The sequence below is a fragment of the Mytilus edulis genome, chromosome 6 (genome assembly GCF_963676685.1).
Source record: "Mytilus edulis chromosome 6, xbMytEdul2.2, whole genome shotgun sequence".
Taxonomy (NCBI): Eukaryota; Metazoa; Mollusca; class Bivalvia; order Mytilida; family Mytilidae; genus Mytilus; species Mytilus edulis.
This window is the reverse complement of record NC_092349.1, coordinates 73,257,630-73,281,271: the sequence shown is the minus strand read 5'-3', so window position 1 is coordinate 73,281,271 and position 23,642 is coordinate 73,257,630. Positions and strand designations below refer to the sequence as shown.

The 23,642-nt window shown below is 39.8% G+C and overlaps 1 protein-coding gene and 1 long non-coding RNA gene across 2 annotated transcripts in view; both read right to left on the bottom strand.

Annotated features, from left to right (window-relative positions):
- Window positions 1–23,642, bottom strand: part of LOC139528375 (carbonic anhydrase 1-like) — a 115,745-nt gene that overhangs the window by 57,991 nt on the left and 34,112 nt on the right. The gene's annotated exons all lie outside the window — the stretch shown is intronic.
- Window positions 265–2,138, bottom strand: LOC139526806 (uncharacterized). The gene is made up of 2 exons (XR_011665183.1): window positions 1,612–2,138; window positions 265–527 (listed from the first exon to the last, which is right to left on the bottom strand). It is a non-coding gene; the product is annotated as an uncharacterized lncRNA (long non-coding RNA).

The window sequence follows — 23,642 nt, the reverse complement described above, 5'->3', positions numbered from 1 at the left end:
AAGCCAAACAAGTAAAAACTTTTTATCCAACAGTAATGATGTTTAGTAGCATTGGTTAAATACAACGTGTTTGTGTGAGTTCTATTCTTTCGGAAGTTTTTTGAATTTTTAACGGGTACTTTTTTGAATTTTTTGTATTGACTCACTCGTAAAATGTACTTTTCTGATCCACCTATTCATGATGTGATTGTGAGAATACAGTTCACGTTAATAATGGCCTTCTTCTGTGCTAGTTTTACTGAAAGGCGTAGGTAAGACTCAAACTTCAGGGATACAATTTATTCATATGAAGGTGTACTTCTACAATATGACTAACGTTCACTCACTTCCATCACGCATGCAAGTTGCTATGCTTTCTTTTGCCTTTTCTATCATTACTGTTAGTTCAGTGTCTTAGTTGGTTGATTCAGTAATACTAACTTGCCATGCTTGAGTTGACCTTAAAAGTGGAATCACTGTCACCTGTTGCAAGGTTTTTTTTACCAACTGTACTAGAAGCACCTTCGATGCCTACTTTAAGTTGTCTTCTGAAATTTTACGAATCAAATGTATGTAAAGCACTTCGACTTGCCTTAAAAATGAATTAACAAATGGTTCAATAAACACTGTAGTTCTTTTCTACCATCTTTCATCTTAATAACAGGTTTCTTAGCTATGTCTTGTTGCAGTCCTTTTTCCTTTATCTTGATCTATATATAAGGTATACCACGTTTCTTTGCTTTTAGTATTAATTCATTTTTAGTGAAAACTTCTGTATGGGGTAACACTTGATGCGTTTTGTCTTCAATAAGCTTTACCAACACGTCTTTTGGGTTTATACTATATCCTTTTAACCCCAAATCCTTTGTTTACCGTTATTTGTAAATGACCCGTTGGTATTGTCTTTATAAACCTAGCGTAACCTCTTTATTATGTAGAGCATGTATATTAACTGACAATCTAGGCGTACCCGATATGTTTTTGTTTGTTAATGCCATTATTTATTTAATACTTACACACATATGTCTTTTATGATTATTTTTTTTTCAATTTTACACCCCTAACCACCACTTGTAATTTTTTTAATCTAATGTTTACTAGATGTGAAAAGAAAAATAAGGACACGTACTACTACGCGGTTTTCTGTCTAATAAGGGTATAGGCAGTCGTACTTATGATGAACGGTCCTTCCAACGTTCTTGTTTCGTAATACAACCCACTACAAGCCCACACCTTACTTGTTACCCGTTTTATTGACTTCAAGATTAGTAGGTAAGTATCACAAATTATTTCATCCCCACTTGTAGTGTCAATAATTTGGTTCACCTCACTTGTTGGCAGGTCCTTCCATTTTTGTTTTTCTTTTGTGTCAAAGGTATTCAGATCAATGAAATAATATTGATTATAAGATGCCATCATAATCCTAAATATTCCTATATTCTGTTTTTTTTTTCAATTTAAAAACCACCACCCGTACTCCTATTCAAATTCTAACCCTAACACCCCTTACCCTAACACACCTTACTCTAAAACCTTAAACACCTTAATGAGCAGTTTTAAATCAGACTACTTTAACTTTTACACCATGATGCTTATTTACCTGTATAATGTTACGTCATAACTTTTACTTACTAATATGACGTCACTTTTTTCACTGTCACCTTCCTACTTTCACGTTCACTGTTTATTACTAAAATTGAAAGTGTTGCAGCATTCTCTATTCTACACCACTGGTATGAACCCAGGCTATTCACTACTTTTTTTTTTATATAATCCAGAGCCATCTGCATTACAGTGGTTCCGAAATTCATATAACGTATTTAACTTACAAACCACATATTCGGATCATCTTAGCATATCCTTACGGCAAAGTTCCGATTTAATATTTTTCTGGGATCATGGCAATCCTGACCACAATTGGGGTTAAAAGTTGTGCCTTAACATATTTTCATAATAATCATGTCAGAAAATACACAAATACAAACATTATGCTATGGTAACGTTGTTACCATAACGCTATAGTGAGTGACGTTATTGTATTATTCATTAGCTATCATGACGATTAAACGTATATAGAACACACAACGCATTTATTGAGATTTTTTAACATTTATGGTGCCGTGACGGACGTTAAAGGCAATACGTGTCGGCAACAGAGCAGCATTGACGAAGCTATCAATCAAATTCGAGGAGCTGAAAGAGAATCCTGAAAACGTCAAAATGGAGGAGTTCAAAGCCATAGAGTATGCCGTAACCCAGAAAAAGAAGATTATTCATGATTTAAACGAGAAGATGAAAGAAATCCAACACGAGGATCACATTGAACAAGAAATTACAGACTTGAATGAGTATATGCTTGATTTAGACAGTAAACTAAAGCAAATACGAAAACTTAAGCAAACAATCAAATCCCCCAACAATAATTCTAATTTAAAAGAAAGTAAACAATGAACGCTAACACTGAATGCTATATACCTACATCAAACGCTATTTATACAAACACATCAGCCGTTTACATGCTAAACACTAGAAAACGAATTCCATCGGAGGAAAATCCTACCGGAAATCAATCAAGCAACTTTATTGGTCCGATTTTACTATCATACAATACTCAGGAAGATTGTTCGTATATACACCCACCAGCCCAACTACCAAATGTATTTGGTAATGTAAATCATAGATTATTTTAATTAGATTAGCCACATTTTGACGGGTATGTTTTGCAGTTGAGCACATTTTGGGACTTTTGCGAATGTACCATACACTAAAATAGTAGCCTTACACCAATACAAAAATTTAGTTATCTGAAAGCCCAGCTTATAAGAACCGCCGCCTAAACCATAGCAGGATTTGCGCTTACGCACACCAATTATGAGACAGCCGTTTGTTTGCTAAGAGAGAGATTTGGAAACTCACACAATTTTTTAATGCTTACATGAAATCACTCATGAGCTTACCCGCACCGACAAATGATGCATTTAGCTTGAGATCTTACGGAGACAAACTTGAATCATATGTGCGAGGATTAGAGTCACTTTGTCAAACACCTGAGATGTATGGTTCGCTTTAGTTTTGGACAAGTTACCGATTGACATGAGAAAATCTATTGCAAGAAAACGCGGGAGATATAACTTGATATTGAAAAATCTACGAATAGCAATAACTAAAGAGATTGAAATACTTAAAGCTGGCGAAGGAGTCATGAATTTAGACATATTGTACGCCACTGCACTTTTTTATGGGTACGCAATCACATTCATACAAGAGCGAATTCAAAGACACACGTAAGATGGTAAATACACATACATGTATATTTTTTTTAACTGAGCACTATCCGGCGGAGTGCCCTGAAGTAACAGACGTAAACATAAGAAATCAAATTGTAAAACAGAAACAGTTATGCTTTAACTGTAAAGGGTCACACTAAGTAGCCGCATGCCACTCTACTGAACGATGTATACTAGCATATGTAAAGGAAAAGAGGTAATTCCAGGTATGACACCGCAGCCTACAATACAATAGTCAGCAATCAACGTAGCTGAAACACCAAACGAGACTACAGTAATGTATCCATCACATCAGAGTCACGACATTCTCTCGAAAACAACAACTGCACCAGTTGTAAATAACGACCAAGAACTAGAAAGTAACATCTTATTTGACGAGGGAGCACAGCCTTCTTCAATTTTATAACTCAGAAATTAACTGATAAATTAGAAACAAATCCTACAGAAAAAGTAAGCATTCATCCGTCTGTGATTTGAAATTTATCCCAGAAGGTTCGCAACTTAGACACTGCAACAATACAGTTACAGACCGACACAGTAGAAAAAGTCCACATCGACACACTCATTGTTCCAGAGATTGCCGTTCCGATTTAAAACAAGATTTCACAGACTACAAGGAACTTTCCACTTTTAAACTTAAGTACAGAACGTTTCGAAATTGACTTACTCATAGGCACCGACTACTACTGGTAAATTATCGAGGACAGAGTTATAAGAGGAAAATGACCAATCGTTGTACAGTCAAAGTTCGGATGTGTGTTATCAGGACTAATCAATAGAAACATCCACCATCCGACAACATCTATAGCTCTGGTAAACGTCATTGAAAACAAGAACACAGCGAAAAAGGAAAGTCCACGGCAAAGTTGCTATGGAAACATGACCGTTCAGATGATATACCTTCACGCACGACCGTTGACGAAATAAGACCAGAAGACACATCACAATGGCTCGTACAAAGTAGATCGCACATGAACCCACTTAAGGAAAATTTCAAAGAAAGTAACTTGCTACCTAGACGAACGAACACACCCTCAACTGGTAGAGTCAAGAACCCAAATAGATACAAGAAAGGAACTTACAACGCATCAAGAAAATTACCGCTGAGTGATGCTACAGTAGGCGGCAGAAGAAAGATCCATGAATGGACTATGAGATAAACTTTAGTTGTGATCAGTTAAGGTTAAGGAACTAGATTATTTTATTTGAGATGGACATAAATTTAAATTTCTTTTATCTATATTGTGAACTTACATTTTCTTACAATTTTTCGTTACATACTTCAGAAAATACGCAAGGTACAAACATTATGCTATGGTAACGTTGTAACTATAACGCTATAGTAAGTGATGTTATTCTTTATTCATTACCTATCACTACATTTAAACGTATATAGAAAACACAACGCATTTATTGAGATTCTTCAACAATCTTACATTCGGAATTCCTAAGAATATCTTTACGGTAATTTTCGAACCTTTCCAAGCTCATTTCAAAGGTATTGACCTAGGCTATTCCTTACTTAAATATTTTTCTGGGATCCGGGCCCGTCTGGCCACCACAGAGGTTCAAACGTGCCCCTTAACGCAATTTTCCGTATTAACCATATGCATACATTCGGTACTTTTCGGCATATACCAACGGCAAAGTTCCGAACCGGACCTAGCTCATTTCAAAGGTACTGATCCAAGCTATTCCCCACTTAAATATTTTTCTGGGATCCGGGCCCGTCTGGCCTACACAGAGGTTCAAAGTTGCTCATTTACGTATTTTCCATATCAAACACACATTCGGTACTCCTCGACATATCACTACGGCAAAGTTCCGAACCGGACCTAGTTCATTTCAAAGGTATTGATCCAAGCTATTTGCCAGTTAAATAGTTTTCTGGGATCCGGGCCCGTCTGGCCACCACAGAGGTTCAAAGTTGCACATTTACGTAATTTCCAAATCAAACACACATTCGGTACTCCTCGACATATCCCTACGACAAAGTTCCGAACCGGACCTAGCTCATTTTAAAGGTATTGATTCAAGCTATTTCCCACTTAAATATTTTTCTGGGATCCGGGCCCGTCTGGCCACCACAGAGGTTCAAAGGTGCCCCTTAACGTAATTTTCCGTATTAACCATATGCATACATTCGATACTTTTCGGCATATACCAACGGCAAAGTTCCGAACCGGACCTAGCTCATTTTAAAGGTATTGACCAAAGCTATTCCCCACTTAAATATTTTTCTGGGATCCGGGTCCGTCTGGCCACAACAGAGGTTCAAAGTTGCCAATTTACGTATTTTCCATACCAACCACACATTCGGTACTCCTCGACATATCCCTACGGCAAAGTTCCAAACCGGACCTAGCTCATTTTAAAGGTATTGACCCAAGCTATTCCCCACTTAAATATTTTTCTGGGATCCGGGCCCGTCTGGCCACCACAGAGGTTCAAAGTTGCCAATTTACGTATTTTCCATACCAACCACACATTCGGTACTCTTCGACATATCCCTACGGCAAAGTTCCGAACTGGACCTAGCTCATTTTAAAGGTATTGATCCAAGCTATTTGCCACTTAAATATTTTTCTGGGATCCGGGCCCGTCTGGCCACCACAGAGGTTCAGAGTTGCCCATTTACGAATTTTCCATATCAACCACACATTCGGTACTCCTCGACATATCCCTACGGCAAAGTTCCGAACCGGACCTAGCTCATTTCAAAGGTATTGATTCAAGCTATTTGCCACTTAAATATTTTTCTGGGATCCGGGCCCGTCTGGCCACCACAGAGGTTCAAAGGTGCCCCTTAACGTAATTTTCCGTATTAACCATATGCATACATTCGATACTTTTAGGCATAAACCAACGGCAAAGTTCCGAACCAGACCTAGCTCATTTTAAAGGTATTGACCCAAGTTATTCCCCACTTAAATATTTTTCTGGGATCCGGGCCCGTCTGGCCACCACAGAGGTCAAAGTTGCCAATTTACGTATTTTCCATACCAACCACACATTCGGTACTCCTCGACATATCCCTACGGCAAAGTTCCGAACCGGATCTAGCTCATTTCAATGGTATTGATCCAAGCTATTTGCCAGTTAAATATTTTTTTGGGATCCGGGCCCGTCTGGCCACAACAGAGGTCCAAAGTTGCCCATTTACGTATTTTCCATATCAACCACACATTCGGTACTCCTCGACATATCCCTACGGCAAAGTTCCGAACCGGACCTAGCTCATTTCAAAGGTCTTGATTCAAGCTATTTGCCACTTAAATATTTTTTCTGTGATCCGGGCCCGTCTAGCCATCACAGAGGTTCATAGGTGTCCCTTAACGTAATTTTCCGTTTTAACCATATGCATACATTCGGTACTTTTCGGCATATACCAACGGCAAAGTTCCGAACCGGACCTAGCTCATTTTAAAGGTATTGACCCAAGCTATTCCCCACTTAATTATTTTTCTGGGATCCGGGCCCGTCTGGCCACCACAGAGGTTCAAAGTTGCCAATTTACGTATTTTCCATACCAACCACACATTCGGTACTCCTCGACATATCCCTACGGCAAAGTTCCGAACCGGACCTAGCTCATTTTAAAGGTATTGATCCAAGCTATTCCCCACTTAAATATTTTTCTGGGATCCGGGCCCGTCTGGCCACCACAGAGGTTCAAAGTTGCCAAATTACGTATTTTCCATACCAACCACACATTCAGTACTCTTCGACATATCCCTACGGCAAAGTTCCGAACTGGACCTAGCTCATTTTAAAGGTATTGATCCAAGCTATTTGCCACTTAAATATTTTTCTGGGATCCGGGCCCGTCTGGCCACCACAGAGGTTCAAAGGTGCCCCTTAACGTAATTTTCCGCATTAACCATATGCATACATTCGATACTTTTCGGCATATACCAACGGCAAAGTTCCGAACCGGACCTAGCTCATTTTAAAGGTATTGACCCAAGCTATTCCCAACTTAAATATTTTTCTGGGATCCGGGCCCGTCTGGCCACCACAGAGGTCAAAGTTGCCAATTTACCTATTTTCCATACCAACCACACATTCGGTAGTCCTCGACATATCCCTACGGCAAAGTTCCGAACCGGATCTAGCTCATTTCAATGGTATTGATCCAAGCTATTTGCCAGTTAAATATTTTTCTGGGATCCGGGCCCGTCTGGCCACAACAGAGGTTCAAAGTTGCCCATTTACGTATTTTCCATATCAACCACACATTCGGTACTCCTCGACATATCCCTACGGCAAAGTTCCGAACCGGACCTCGCTCATTTCAAAGGTCTTGATTCAAGCTATTCCCCACTTAAATATTTTTTCTGTGATCCGGGCCCGTCTGGCCATCACAGAGGTTCATAGGTGTCCCTTAACGTAATTTTCCGTTTTAACCATATGCATACATTCGGTACTTTTCGGCATATACCAACGGCAAAGTTCCTAACAGGACCTAGCTCATTTTAAAGGTATTGACCCAAGCTATTCCCCACTTAAATATTTTTCTGGGATCCGGGCCCGTCTGGCCACCACAGAGGTTCAAAGGTGCCCCTTAACGTAATTTTCCGTTTTAACCATATGCATACATTCGGTACTTTTCGGCATATACCAACGGCAAAGTTCCGAACAAGACCTAGCTCATTTTAAAGGTATTGACCCAAGCTATTCCCCACTTAAATATTTTTCTGGGATCCGGGCCCGTCTGGCTACCACAGAGGTTCAAAGGTGCCCCTTAACGTAATTTTCCGTTTTAACCATATGCATACATTCGGTACTTTTCGGCATATACCAACGGCAAAGTTCCGAACAAGACCTAGCTCATTTTAAAGGTATTGACCCAAGCTATTCCCCACTTAAATATTTTTCTGGGATCCGGGCCCGTCTGGCCACCACAGAGGTTCAAAGGTGCCCCTTAACGTAATTTTCCGTTTTAACCATATGCATACATTCGGTACTTTTCGGCATATACCAACGGCAAAGTTCCGAACCGGACCTAGCTCATTTTAAAGGTATTGACCCAAGCTTTTCCCCACTTAAATATTTTTCTGGGATCCGGGCCCGTCTGGCGACCACAGAGGTTCAAAGGTGCCCCTTAACGTAATTTTCCGTTTTAACCATATGCATACATTCGGTACTTTTCGGCATATACCAACGGCAAAGTTCCGAACCGGACCTAGCTCATTTTAAAGGTATTGACCCAAGCTATTCCCCACTTAAATATTTTTCTGGGATCCGGGCCCGTCTGGCCACCACAGAGGTTCAAAGGTGCCCCTTAACGTAATTTTTCATTTTAACCATATGCATACATTCGGTACTTTTCGGCATATACCAACGGCAAAGTTCCGAACCGGACCTAGCTCATTTTAAAGGTATTGACCCAAGCTATTCCCCACTTAAATATTTTTCTGGGATCCGGGCCCGTCTGGCCACCACAGAGGTTCAAAGGTGCCCCTTAACGTAATTTTCCGTTTTAACCATATGCATACATTCGGTACTTTTCGGCATATACCAACGGCAAAGTTCCGAACAAGACCTAGCTCATTTTAAAGGTATTGACCCAAGCTATTCCCCACTTAAATATTTTTGTGGGATCCGGGCCCGTCTGGCCACCACAGAGGTTCAAAGGTGCCCCTTAACGTAATTTTCCGTTTTAACCATATGCATACATTCGGTACTTTTCGGCATATACCAACGGCAAAGTTCCGAACCGGACCTAGCTCATTTTAAAGGTATTGACCCAAGCTATTCCCCACTTAAATATTTTCTGGGATCCGGGCCCGTCTGGCCACCACAGAGGTTCAAAGGTGCCCCTTAACGTAATTTTCCGTTTTAACCATATGCATACATTCGGTACTTTTCGGCATATACCAACGGCAAAGTTCCGAACCGGACCTAGCTCATTTTAAAGGTATTGACCCAAGCTATTCCCAAGTTAAATATTTTTCTGGGATCCGGGCCCGTCTGGCCACCACAGAGGTTCAAAGGTGCCCCTTAACGTAATTTTCCGTTTTAACCATATGCATACATTCGGTACTTTTCGGCATATACCAACGGCAAAGTTCCGAACAAGACCTAGCTCATTTTAAAGGTATTGACCCAAGCTATTCCCCACTTAAATATTTTTCTGGGATCCGGGCCCGTCTGGCCACCACAGAGGTTCAAAAGTGCCCCTTAACGTAATTTTCCGTTTTAACCATATGCATACATTCGGTACTTTTCGGCACATACCAACGGCAATGTTCCGAATCGGACCTAGCTCATTTTAAAGGTATTGACCCAAGCTATTCCCCACTTAAATATTTTTCTGGGATCCGGGCCCGTCTGGCCACCACAGAGGTTCAAAGGTGCCCCTTAACGTAATTTTCCGTTTTAACCATATGCATACATTCAGTACTTTTCGGCATATACCAACGGCAAAGTTCCGAACCGGACCTAGCTCATTTTAAAGGTATTGACCCAAGCTATTCCCCACTTAAATATTTTTCTGGGATCCGGGCCCGTCTGGCCACCACAGAGGTTCAAAGGTGCCCCTTAATGTAATTTTCCGTTTTAACCATATGCATACATTCGGTACTTTTCGGCATATACCAACGGCAAAGTTCCGAACAAGACCTAGCTCATTTTAAAGGTATTGACACAAGCTATTCCCCACTTAAATATTTTTCTGGGATCCGGGCCCGTCTGGCCACCACAGAGGTTCAAAGGTGCCCCTTAACGTAATTTTCCGTTTTAACCATATGCATACATTCGGTACTTTTCGGCATACACCAACGGCAAAGTTCCGAACCGTACCTAGCTCATTTTAAAGTTATTGACCCAAGCTATTCCCCACTTAAATATTTTTCTGGGATCCGGGCCCGTCTGGCCACCACAGAGGTTCAAAGGTGCCCCTTAACGTAATTTTCCGTTTTAACCATATGCATACATTCGGTACTTTTCGGCATATACCAACGGCAAAGTTCCGAACCGGACCTAGCTCATTTCAAAGGTATTGATCCAAGCTATTCCCCACTTAAATATTTTTCTAGAATCCGGGCCCGTCTGGCCACCACAGAGGTTCAAAGGTGCCCCTTAACGTAATTTTCCGTTTTAACCATATGCATACATTCGGTACTTTTCGGCATATACCAACGGCAAAGTTCCGAACAAGACCTAGCTCATTTTAAAGGTATTGACCCAAGCTATTCCCCACTTAAATATTTTTCTGGGATCCGGGCCCGTCTGGCCACCACAGAGGTTCAAATGTGCCCCTTAACGTAATTTTCCGTTTTAACCATATGCATACATTAGGTACTTTTCGGCATATACCAACGGCAAAGTTCCGAACCGGACCTAGCTCATTTTAAAGGTATTGACCCAAGCTATTCCCCACTTAAATATTTTTCTGGGATCCGGGCCCGTCTGGCCACCACAGAGGTTCAAAGGTGCCCCTTAACGTAATTTTCCGTTTTAACCATATGCATACATTCGGTACTTTTCGGCATATACCAACGGCAAAGTTCCGAACCGGACCTAGCTCATTTTAAAGGTATTGACCTAAGCTATTCCCCACTTAAATATTTTTCTGGGATCCGGGCGCGTCTGGCCACCACAGAGGTACAAAGGTGCCCCTTAACGTAATTTTCCGTTTTAACCATATGCATACATTCGGTACTTTTCGGCATATACCAACGGCAAAGTTCCGAACAAGACCTAGCTCATTTTAAAGGTATTGACCCGAGCTATTCCCCACTTAAATATTTTTCTGGGATCCGGGCCCGTCTGGCCACCACAGAGGTTCAAAAGTGCCCCTTAACGTAATTTTCCGTTTTAACCATATGCATACATTCGGTACTTTTCGGCATATACCAACGGCAAAGTTCCGAACCGGACCTAGCTCATTTTAAAGGTATTGACCCAAGCTATTCCCCACTTAAATATTTTTCTGGGATCCGGGCCCGTCTGGCCACCACAGAGGTTCAAAGGTGCCCCTTAACGTAATTTTCCGTTTTAACCATATGCATACATTCGGTACTTTTCGGCATATACCAACGGCAAAGTTCCGAACAAGACCTAGCTCATTTTAAAGGTATTGACCCAAGCTATTCCCCACTTAAATATTTTTCTGGGATCCGGGCCCGTCTGGCCACCACAGAGGTTCAAAAGTGCCCCTTAACGTAATTTTCCGTTTTAACCATATGCATACATTCGGTACTTTTCGGCACATACCAACGGCAATGTTCCGAATCGGACCTAGCTCATTTTAAAGGTATTGACCCAAGCTATTCCCCACTTAAATATTTTTCTGGGATCCGGGCCCGTCTGGCCACCACAGAGGTTCAAAGGTGCCCCTTAACGTAATTTTCCGTTTTAACCATATGCATACATTCAGTACTTTTCGGCATATACCAACGGCAAAGTTCCGAACCGGACCTAGCTCATTTTAAAGGTATTGACCCAAGCTATTCCCCACTTAAATATTTTTCTGGGATCCGGGCCCGTCTGGCCACCACAGAGGTTCAAAGGTGCCCCTTAATGTAATTTTCCGTTTTAACCATATGCATACATTCGGTACTTTTCGGCATATACCAACGGCAAAGTTCCGAACAAGACCTAGCTCATTTTAAAGGTATTGACACAAGCTATTCCCCACTTAAATATTTTTCTGGGATCCGGGCCCGTCTGGCCACCACAGAGGTTCAAAGGTGCCCCTTAACGTAATTTTCCGTTTTAACCATATGCATACATTCGGTACTTTTCGGCATACACCAACGGCAAAGTTCCGAACCGTACCTAGCTCATTTTAAAGTTATTGACCCAAGCTATTCCCCACTTAAATATTTTTCTGGGATCCGGGCCCGTCTGGCCACCACAGAGGTTCAAAGGTGCCCCTTAACGTAATTTTCCGTTTTAACCATATGCATACATTCGGTACTTTTCGGCATATACCAACGGCAAAGTTCCGAACCGGACCTAGCTCATTTTAAAGGTATTGACCCAAGCTATTTCCCACTTAAATATTCTTCTGGGATCCGGGCCCGTCTGGCCACCACAGAGGTTCAAAGGTGCCCCTTAACGTAATTTTCCGTTTTAACCATATGCATACATTCGGTACTTTTCGGCATATACCAACGGCAAAGTTCCTAACAGGACCTAGCTCATTTTAAAGGTATTGACCCAAGCTATTCCCCACTTAAATATTTTTCTGGGATCCGGGCCCGTCTGGCCACCACAGAGGTTCAAAGGTGCCCCTTAACGTAATTTTCCGTTTTAACCATATGCATACATTCGGTACTTTTCGGCATATACCAACGGCAAAGTTCCGAACCGGACCTAGCTCATTTCAAAGGTATTGATCCAAGCTATTCCCCACTTAAATATTTTTCTAGAATCCGGGCCCGTCTGGCCACCACAGAGGTTCAAAGGTGCCCCTTAACGTAATTTTCCGTTTTAACCATATGCATACATTCGGTACTTTTCGGCATATACCAACGGCAAAGTTCCGAACAAGACCTAGCTCATTTTAAAGGTATTGACCCAAGCTATTCCCCACTTAAATATTTTTCTGGGATCCGGGCCCGTCTGGCCACCACAGAGGTTCAAATGTGCCCCTTAACGTAATTTTCCGTTTTAACCATATGCATACATTAGGTACTTTTCGGCATATACCAACGGCAAAGTTCCGAACCGGACCTAGCTCATTTTAAAGGTATTGACCCAAGCTATTCCCCACTTAAATATTTTTCTGGGATCCGGGCCCGTCTGGCCACCACAGAGGTTCAAAGGTGCCCCTTAACGTAATTTTCCGTTTTAACCATATGCATACATTCGGTACTTTTCGGCATATACCAACGGCAAAGTTCCGAACCGGACCTAGCTCATTTTAAAGGTATTGACCTAAGCTATTCCCCACTTAAATATTTTTCTGGGATCCGGGCGCGTCTGGCCACCACAGAGGTACAAAGGTGCCCCTTAACGTAATTTTCCGTTTTAACCATATGCATACATTCGGTACTTTTCGGCATATACCAACGGCAAAGTTCCGAACAAGACCTAGCTCATTTTAAAGGTATTGACCCGAGCTATTCCCCACTTAAATATTTTTGTGGGATCCGGGCCCGTCTGGCCACCACAGAGGTTCAAAAGTGCCCCTTAACGTAATTTTCCGTTTTAACCATATGCATACATTCGGTACTTTTCGGCATATACCAACGGCAAAGTTCCGAACCGGACCTAGCTCATTTTAAAGGTATTGACCCAAGCTATTCCCCACTTAAATATTTTTCTGGGATCCGGGCCCGTCTGGCCACCACAGAGGTTCAAAGGTGCCCCTTAACGTAATTTTCCGTTTTAACCATATGCATACATTCGGTACTTTTCGGCATATACCAACGGCAAAGTTCCGAACAAGACCTAGCTCATTTTAAAGGTATTGACACAAGCTATTCCCCACTTAAATATTTTTCTGGGATCCGGGCCCGTCTGGCCACCACAGAGGTTCAAAGGTGCCCCTTAACGTAATTTTCCGTTTTAACTTTATGCATACATTCGGTACTTTTCGGCATATACCAACGGCAAAGTTCCGAACCGGACCTAGCTCATTTTAAAGGTATTGACCCAAGCTATTCCCCACTTAAATATTTTTCTGGGATCCGTGCCCGTCTGGCCACCACAGAGGTTCAAAGGTGCCCCTTAACGTAATTTTCCGTTTTAACCATATGCATACATTCGGTACTTTTCGGCATATACCAACGGCAAAGTTCCGAGCCGGACCTAGCTCATTTTAAAGGTATTGACCCAAGCTATTCCCCACTTAAATATTTTTGTGGGATCCGGGCCCGTCTGGCCACCACAGAGGTTCAAAGGTGCCCCTTAACGTAATTTTCCGTTTTAACCATATGCATACATTCGGTACTTTTCGGCATATACCAACGGCAAAGTTCCGAACCATACCTAGCTCATTTTAAAGGTATTGACCCAAGCTATTCCCCACTTAAATATTTTTCTGGGATCCGGGCCCGTCTGGCCACCACAGAGGTTCAAAGGTGCCCCTTAACGTAATTTTCCGTTTTAACCATATGCATACATTCGGTACTTTTCGGCATATACCAACGGCAAAGTTCCGAACCGGACCTAGCTCATTTTAAAGGTATTGACCCAAGCTATTCCCCACTTAAATATTTTTCTGGGATCCGGGCCCGTCTGGCCACCACATAGGTTCAAAGGTGCCCCTTAACGTAATTTTCCGTTTTAACCATATGCATACATTCAGTACTTTTCGGCATATACCAACGGCAAAGTTCCGAACCGGACCTAGCTCATTTTAAAGGTATTGACCCAAGCTATTCCCCACTTAAATATTTTTCTGGGATCCGGGCCCGTCTGGCTACCACAGAGGTTCAAAGGTGCCCCTTAACGTAATTTTCCGTTTTAACCATATGCATACATTCGGTACTTTTCGGCATATACCAACGGCAAAGTTCCGAACAAGACCTAGCTCATTTTAAAGGTATTGACCCAAGCTATTCCCCACTTAAATATTTTTCTGGGATCCGGGCCCGTCTGGCCACCACAGAGGTTCAAAGGTGCCCCTTAACGTAATTTTCCGTTTTAACCATATGCATACATTCGGTACTTTTCGGCATATACCAACGGCAAAGTTCCGAACAAGACCTAGCTCATTTTAAAGGTATTGACCCAAGCTATTCCCCACTTAAATATTTTTCTGGGATCCGGGCCCGTCTGGCCACCACAGAGGTTCAAAGGTGCCCCTTAACGTAATTTTCCGTTTTAACCATATGCATACATTCGGTACTTTTCGGCATATACCAACGGCAAAGTTCCGAACCGGACCTAGCTCATTTTAAAGGTATTGACCCAAGCTTTTCCCCACTTAAATATTTTTCTGGGATCCGTGCCCGTCTGGCCACCACAGAGGTTCAAAGGTGCCCCTTAACGTAATTTTCCGTTTTAACCATATGCATACATTCGGTACTTTTCGGCTTATACCAACGGCAAAGTTCCGAACCGGACCTAGCTCATTTTAAAGGTATTGACCCAAGCTATTCCCCACTTAAATATTTTTGTGGGATCCGGGCCCGTCTGGCCACCACAGAGGTTCAAAGGTGCCCCTTAACGTAATTTTTCGTTTTAACCATATGCATACATTCGGTACTTTTCGGCATATACCAACGGCAAAGTTCCGAACCGGACCTAGCTCATTTTAAAGGTATTGACCCAAGCTATTCCCCACTTAAATATTTTTCTGGGATCCGGGCCCGTCTGGCCACCACAGAGGTTCAAATGTGCCCCTTAACGTAATTTTCCGTTTTAACCATATGCATACATTCGGTACTTTTCGGCATATACCAACGGCAAAGTTCCGAACAAGACCTAGCTCATTTTAAAGGTATTGACCCAAGCTATTCCCAACTTAAATATTTTTCTGGGATCCGGGCCCGTCTGGCCACCACAGAGGTTCAAAGGTGCCCCTTAACGTAATTTTCCGTTTTAACCATATGCATACATTCGGTACTTTTCGGCATATACCAACGGCAAAGTTCCGAACCGGACCTAGCTCATTTTAAAGGTATTGACCCAAGCTATTCCCCACTTAAATATTTTCTGGGATCCGGGCCCGTCTGGCCACCACATAGGTTCAAAGGTGCCCCTTAACGTAATTTTCCGTTTTAACCATATGCATACATTCAGTACTTTTCGGCATATACCAACGGCAAAGTTCCGAACCGGACCTAGCTCATTTTAAAGGTATTGACCCAAGCTATTCCCCACTTAAATATTTTTGTGGGATCCGAGCCCGTCTGGCCACCACAGAGGTTCAAAGGTGCCCCTTAACGTAATTTTCCGTTTTAACCATATGCATACATTCGGTACTTTTCGGCATATACCAACGGCAAAGTTCCGAACAAGACCTAGCTCATTTTAAAGGTATTGACCCAAGCTATTCCCCACTTAAATATTTTTCTGGGATCCGGGCCCGTCTGGCCACCACAGAGGTTCAAAGGTGCCCCTTAACGTAATTTTCCGTTTTAACCATATGCATACATTCGGTACTTTTCGGCATATACCAACGGCAAAGTTCCGAACCGGACCTAGCTCATTTTAAAGGTATTGACCCAAGCTTTTCCCCACTTAAATATTTTTCTGGGATCCGTGCCCGTCTGGCCACCACAGAGGTTCAAAGGTGCCCCTTAACGTAATTTTCCGTTTTAACCATATGCATACATTCGGTACTTTTCGGCTTATACCAACGGCAAAGTTCCGAACCGGACCTAGCTCATTTTAAAGGTATTGACCCAAGCTATTCCCCACTTAAATATTTTTGTGGGATCCGGGCCCGTCTGGCCACCACAGAGGTTCAAAGGTGCCCCTTAACGTATTTTTTCGTTTTAACCATATGCATCCATTCGGTACTTTTCGGGATATACCAACGGCAAAGTTCCGAACCGGACCTAGCTCATTTTAAAGGTATTGACCCAAGCTATTCCCCACTTAAATATTTTTCTGGGATCCGGGCCCGTCTGGCCACCACAGAGGTTCAAATGTGCCCCTTAACGTAATTTTCCGTTTTAACCATATGAATACATTCGGTACTTTTCGGCATATACCAACGGCAAAGTTCCGAACAAGACCTAGCTCATTTTAAAGGTATTGACCCAAGCTATTCCCCACTTAAATATTTTTCTGGGATCCGGGCCCGTCTGGCCACCACAGAGGTTCAAAGGTGCCCCTTAACGTAATTTTCCGTTTTAACCATATGCATACATTCGGTACTTTTCGGCATATACCAACGGCAAAGTTCCGAACCGGACCTAGCTCATTTTAAAGGTATTGACCCAAGCTATTCCCCACTTAAATATTTTCTGGGATCCGGGCCCGTCTGGCCACCATAGAGGCTCAAAGGTGCCCCTTAACGTAATTTTCCGTTTTAACCATATGCATACATTCGGTACTTTTCGGCATATACCAACGGCAAAGTTCCGAACCGGACCTAGCTCATTTTAAAGGTATTGACCCAAGCTATTCCCAAGTTAAATATTTTTCTTGGATCCGGGCCCGTCTGGCCACCACAGAGGTTCAAAGGTGCCCCTTAACGTAATTTTCCGTTTTAACCATATGCATACATTCGGTACTTTTCGGCATATACCAACGGCAAAGTTCCGAACAAGACCTAGCTCATTTTAAAGGTATTGACCCAAGCTATTCCCCACTTAAATATTTTTCTGGGATCCGGGCCCGTCTGGCCACCACAGAGGTTCAAAGGTGCCCCTTAACGTAATTTTCCGTTTTAACCATATGCATACATTCGGTACTTTTCGGCATATACCAACGGCAAAGTTCCGAACCGGACCTAGCTCATTTTAAAGGTATTGACCCAAGCTATTCCCCACTTAAATATTTTTGTGGGATCCGAGCCCGTCTGGCCACCACAGAGGTTCAAAGGTGCCCCTTAACGTAATTTTCCGTTTTAACCATATGCATACATTCGGTACTTTTCGGCATATACCAACGGCAAAGTTTAAAACGGAATGAAATGCTTTAGAAATTAGCAGAAACCGTGAAATTGTCGATTTCCGCTGTTAGATTGCATTTAACCAAGATTTAGCGATTTTTGGAACGTTTGAGCCTCACGCAGTTTTTTGGTTTTTAGACATATCGTCAAAATTGGCTGCTGGAAAAAAGTGGCTGCTATCTTGATTGGCCGATAAAAGTGGCTGCCAGCTTGAGTCTGGTAAGGGAATGCATCGATAATAAAATGTGACAATATTCAAGGGTATTGCGTCCAAGTTCTAACGTCACTTGTTGGTACCCACTAATTTACCGACGACATTCCCATATTAATGACCAGTGTGTCAACCTTGTATCTGTCGTCGTTTAAAGAAGTTCACTATGACAAGCACGATAAAGGAGTAGGTCCGGTAAGGGCCGATTTTGGCCTTAAATTTCAGGTTTATCTAACGAAAGATTTTTGGACACTTTTTAAACACTTAAATGTCTATTTCAATTGATTCAATTAGTTTAAGGGAAAGATTTTAACTGATTTAGTCATTAAAAACGCTCCGATTCAAGCTTAAATATGAAAAATCTATCAAAAATGCCAAAAAACGTCACTTTTCAGATGTTTTTTGTCAAAAATGAAAGTGGCCGCATCCGTGTTCATCCTCAACCTTTATATATGTTATGTATTATCATCAAATACAACTTACATTTCAATAATATGAATGAACACGAATGCGGCCACTTTCATTTAAGACGGAAACCGTCTAAAATTTAACTAACATGCTCAAATTGTGAAGATTTCAGTAATTTAGCATGACTTAATGATGCTAGTACCCGATATATAAGCATTGTATTTGTCAAAAACAGCCCATATTTATGTAGCAGAAGCATTCTACTTTCCAGTAAATAGCTAAAAGATTACATTTTCACAATTTTGTAAAACTGCTATACTTTGGGGCCAAAGAGGGGTCTTACTGAACCTACTCATTTGTTTTCAAAATTCATTTACCTTCAAAAAAAAAATTATATAAAATATATAAAATTGCATAATTGTATATCTTGATTCTAAGTAGTTATTTGTTTTCCAGGGCTTAACAAGTGATTATAATATTATATAATAAATATCAATTTAAATTTGTCGTTTACTTGTAAAAACTTGTATTTATTTTTTTGTAATAATTGCACAGTCAGTCACTTGAATTATATACGATTTTTTATCCCTTTTTTTCTCTAAGAATGTCAGTAAGACACACAGTGGGCACAATGTAGATGTGAAAGCTATTCCCGTACAATTTAGAAATACTAACTGTCTTGTAAATAAGTTCCATAGCACAGATAATAAGAAGAGGAGGCATCTTTCAAAGTGCACTTATATCAACATGTTTCTATCATCTTAGTATTCTGTGATATAATTCTCAAGTACACAATGGGTCACATACATGTTGTTGCCGCTATTTAGAAGATGAATGTAAACAAACAGTCTTTTAATGGGTCAGCTGCTTCTGTTCGCTTTGTTGCACCAGCAATCTGCATCGTACATTCGGTGATTAGGATACATTTATGAGACACCAAGCTTGACATTACATAAAAAAAAACTGATTCAACAATGTCAACAATAAAAGAGTCATAAAATTAAATTGAAAATGTCCATATTTGACCAAACAAAAGTGACATCCCTATGAGATAGTGCAGACATATCAGTATTATATTACATTTACGTTTGTTGGACATTTTCACATCGTAAAGTAAACACTGAAATGTGGAATAAAGAATGTAATTATCAGACTGTCACTGGTTTTTTTTTTTCGGAATCTGAGACACTTGACCGAGTTTTTTCGACACTTGTACTAATGACGTCATACAACAATCGCTTCAGTACATGTTTACGATATTTTCTTTTATGACGTCAAAATCTTATGGAAACGTCTTGGATAGCCAGTAATAAACCTGGTAATCATATAAATATGTGAGTGTCTTAGTCCTTATCAAAGTCTGATTTAAAATCAATAGATAACCTACCAGGAATAATGTTTAAAAAAAAATCCTCTTGCTTCTACACACTCTAGTAACCGGAAGTCAACTTGTTTGTTTATTTTTAACGTCACAATAGTGGCGGGCACTTAGGGCACTGACAACGTCAAAAGATGCTTTTGATTGGAAGGAAGCAGTCAAGACACACAGTCAACAAAATTGAACATTATAAAATATGGGGGCAATATTTTGTTCCCATCAATTTGGGCATTTGGGAATCCGCTGAATCTTCTTTTTTTTTTAGAAAATAACAATAACCACCATGCCTCCTGCCACACCCCACACCCCCCTTTTCCCTTTTATGAAGTTAAATGGTCGTTCCCGAAGACGTTACGCACGTTATTGCGTCAATACTGTGTATTCAACAATTAAGTCCACACTAATAAACAGCTTTTCTATAAAATCATAACAGTTAAGATATGTATTAAAACTTATATCCATAGACTAGACAGGTAAATACTATTTCGAAAAAAGTGCAAATTGTTTTATCATACTTTACTATAGTCTAAAATAAGGACACTATATTGACAAAACGTCAAAAATATGCGTGTCAGACGTAACAGACTATACGCATAATAACTTTAGCAGGGGTGTTTGTGTTCTTCAAAACAGTGTTATATCCACGAAAATTCGAATTCATGATATGCTTTATATAAAGCACATGATATAGCCTAAAGTGTTACAATATTACTGAATATGCGCGTTCCTGTAACGATAAACGTTATTTTTTGGTAAAAACAAATAGTGGTCATTATGGTCAGATTTTGGATAATGTTAAGTTATCAAAATTTATAGGTTTTAAAATATAAGATTGTATGATATTTCGTTTGTGTAAATTATGCTCACAAAAGTACACATATGAGGGGGAGGACAGGAGCTTACCCTTCTCCCTTCTCCCACCACTTTTCTCCTTTCTTCTACCCCCGTTCTCCTTTCTCCCATTAGAATAAAACATCTCCTTTTGAGATATTTTTTCTTGAAATATTAGATCATTTTTTAAAAGGAGAGATATTTTATTTTTTCTCCTTTCTCCAACTTTTTCTCCTTTCTCCCACCACTCTTCTCCTTTCTCCTACCCCGTTCTCCTTTCTCCCATTAGAATAAAACATCTCCTTTTGAGATATTTTTTCTTGAAATATTAGATCATTTTTTAAAAGGAGAGATATTTTATTTTTTCTCCTTTCTCCCAGCCTTCCTCTCCTTTCTCCTACCCACTTTCTCCTTTCTCCCTGTCTCCCTTACCCCTGTCCTCCCCCTCACATATAGACAATATCAGAATCGAATTTTTGCAGCACTCACACTTCATATAAAAATGCAACGGCTTCTGGAAAATGTCTTGAAAGATGTCCAATGTCGGATTTTGCCGCTTTTCACAAATAAATTTGCATTTGCGACGCTATTCATTGAAAAATTAGATTAGTTGCATGCTACATATAGTGCTTTTCCGTAATTGTGCTTTAACTTTGCAAAACAGCTACATAGTTTTTAATAATTTGCCTAGTCAAAACGACTTCGTTATCAAAAAAATGAAATTTCTTGCAAGTTTGTCCACTGGACGATTTTCATACGTTTTCAACGTTGTCTATTCGGGGTACGCTATTTATGGTGGATCATCTGTATATTTCCTCAGACAGAATTTTCTTGATGGTCAGATACTATCAATAAGACCACAAAGTATTAAAAAAATCCGATGACTGGGGTTGTTCGTTTAGATGAGGTTCTTAAGTTGTGAAAAAGTTAGTATTATGAGAGGATAAAAAAATCCTCTTTTTCAAATTTTCAAAGTTTGGAAGCGTAAAACTTCGATTTTTTTTTGATTTTTCTGCAATAAGATTCATATGTATAGAACTTGAAAGTAAAAACAAAATTGGGCCTAAAGCGTGCCATTGGCTTTATACACCTCTCCACATCATACAAAGCTTGTAAATATATGAGATGAATTATGATTAACCTTTTATTTCTGACAATCGTTTCATTTCTTAATCTAATTGTACCGCTATTAGTCTATTGAATTTTATAAGCAAGACCCGTTTAACTTGTAATTCCCGCACACTTTTTATAGTAAAGCAAAATATATGTCTTCCTCTTTTTCGGATCTAAATGGGGAAACATTGCATTTTATTACGTTTTATGTCAATTGGTCTCTGGTAGAGAGTTGTCTCATTGGCACTCATCATACCGTATATATCTTCTCATTTCATATAGATTTATGCATTACCCAAATACTATATATTTTGTTGTTTGTTGCTAACGTTACTTTCAGTGGGAAATATTTCATGCATACTAGTACAACTAATCATTAAGAAGTATCCATATTGATATGCAAAACAAAAATTACAAGCGAAATAAAAAAAGCTTATCCCAAATAATCATTAATCGCCGTAAAACGTAAGAAATTGACGTTACCATCATTTGTTAACGTCTCAAGGAACAAAATAAGATAAAAAAAAAAAAAAAAAGCTAGAAAAGTTCATTGGTTATGGGTGTCATTTCTAAGATATTTTTGTTTTTTTTTGTTTTAAAAGCTAGATTTAGTTTTATGATAATTTCATTTCAAAAAGTATTGGAACATAACATTTACTATATTACGAATATAAGAAATGAAGATGTAAATAAAACTCTTTGAAATTGAAAAAAAAACTATCTAATTAAAATACAGATCTCTGATTTAGTTATACTATACATGTGAGCTCATATGAAGTTTAACGAAGGAGAACGTAATGAGAGACATATTACATATAGCTCATATGTAGTATAATGTAATATAACGAAATCAGAGAACGATATTTTAATTAGATATATATAGATTGTTGAAAAAAGTATTCAGTTTGGTCATGTTCAATTTGATATGGAAATTCCATTTTGTTAATTTGGTGCATTGGCTCCTTTTTGTGATGGAATGACAACCTATTTTGTTGAGCGTTATCTATTAAACGTTTTACAAGGATCTACTTACCCTTCCGCAGCATCTGAGATCACATCTAGATTTTGATGGGGTTAATTCGGGTTGCTCAGTCTTTAGTTTTCTTTGTTGTGTTTGTGCACTATTGTTTGTCTATTGGTCTTTTTCTTTTTTAGCCATGACGGTGTCTGTTTATTTTGGACATAGAGTTTGAATGTCCCTCTGCTATCTTACGCCCCTTTGACAGACTAGCCTTCCAGACAATTAGTTTAATTTAGGCCTAATGAAGTAACGGCTTCTCACACTAAAATGATCAACAGATTTCTTCACGTCCCTTTACGATCTAAACCTGTTTAAAGTCTAAGCACTTTTCAGCTAAACCTGTTTAAAATCTAAGCACTTTTCAGCTAATATGTTTCTAGTCTAAACACGTTTTAGCTAAACCTGTTTAAAGTCTAAGCACTTTTCAGCTAATATGTTTCTTGTCTAAACACTTTTCAGCTAAACCTGTTTAAAGTCTAAGTACTTTTCAGCTAATATGTTTCTAGTCTAAACACTTTTCAGCTAAACCTGTTTAAAATCTAAGCACTTTTCAGCTAATATGTTTCTAGTCTAAACACTTTTCAGCTATACCTGTTTAAAGTCTAAGCACTTTTCAGCTAATATGTTTCTAGTCTAAACACTTTTCAGCTAAACCTGTTTAAAGTCTAAGCACTTTTCAGCTAATATGTTTCTAGTCTACACACTTTTCAGCTAAACCTGTTTAAAGTCTAAGCACTTTTCAGCTAATATGTTTCTAGTCTAAACACTTTTCAGCTAAACCTGTTTAAAGTCTAAGCACTTATCAGCTAATATGTTTCTAGTCTACACACTTTTCAGCTATACCTGTTTAAAGTCTAAGCACTTTTCAGCTAATATGTTTCTAGTCTAAA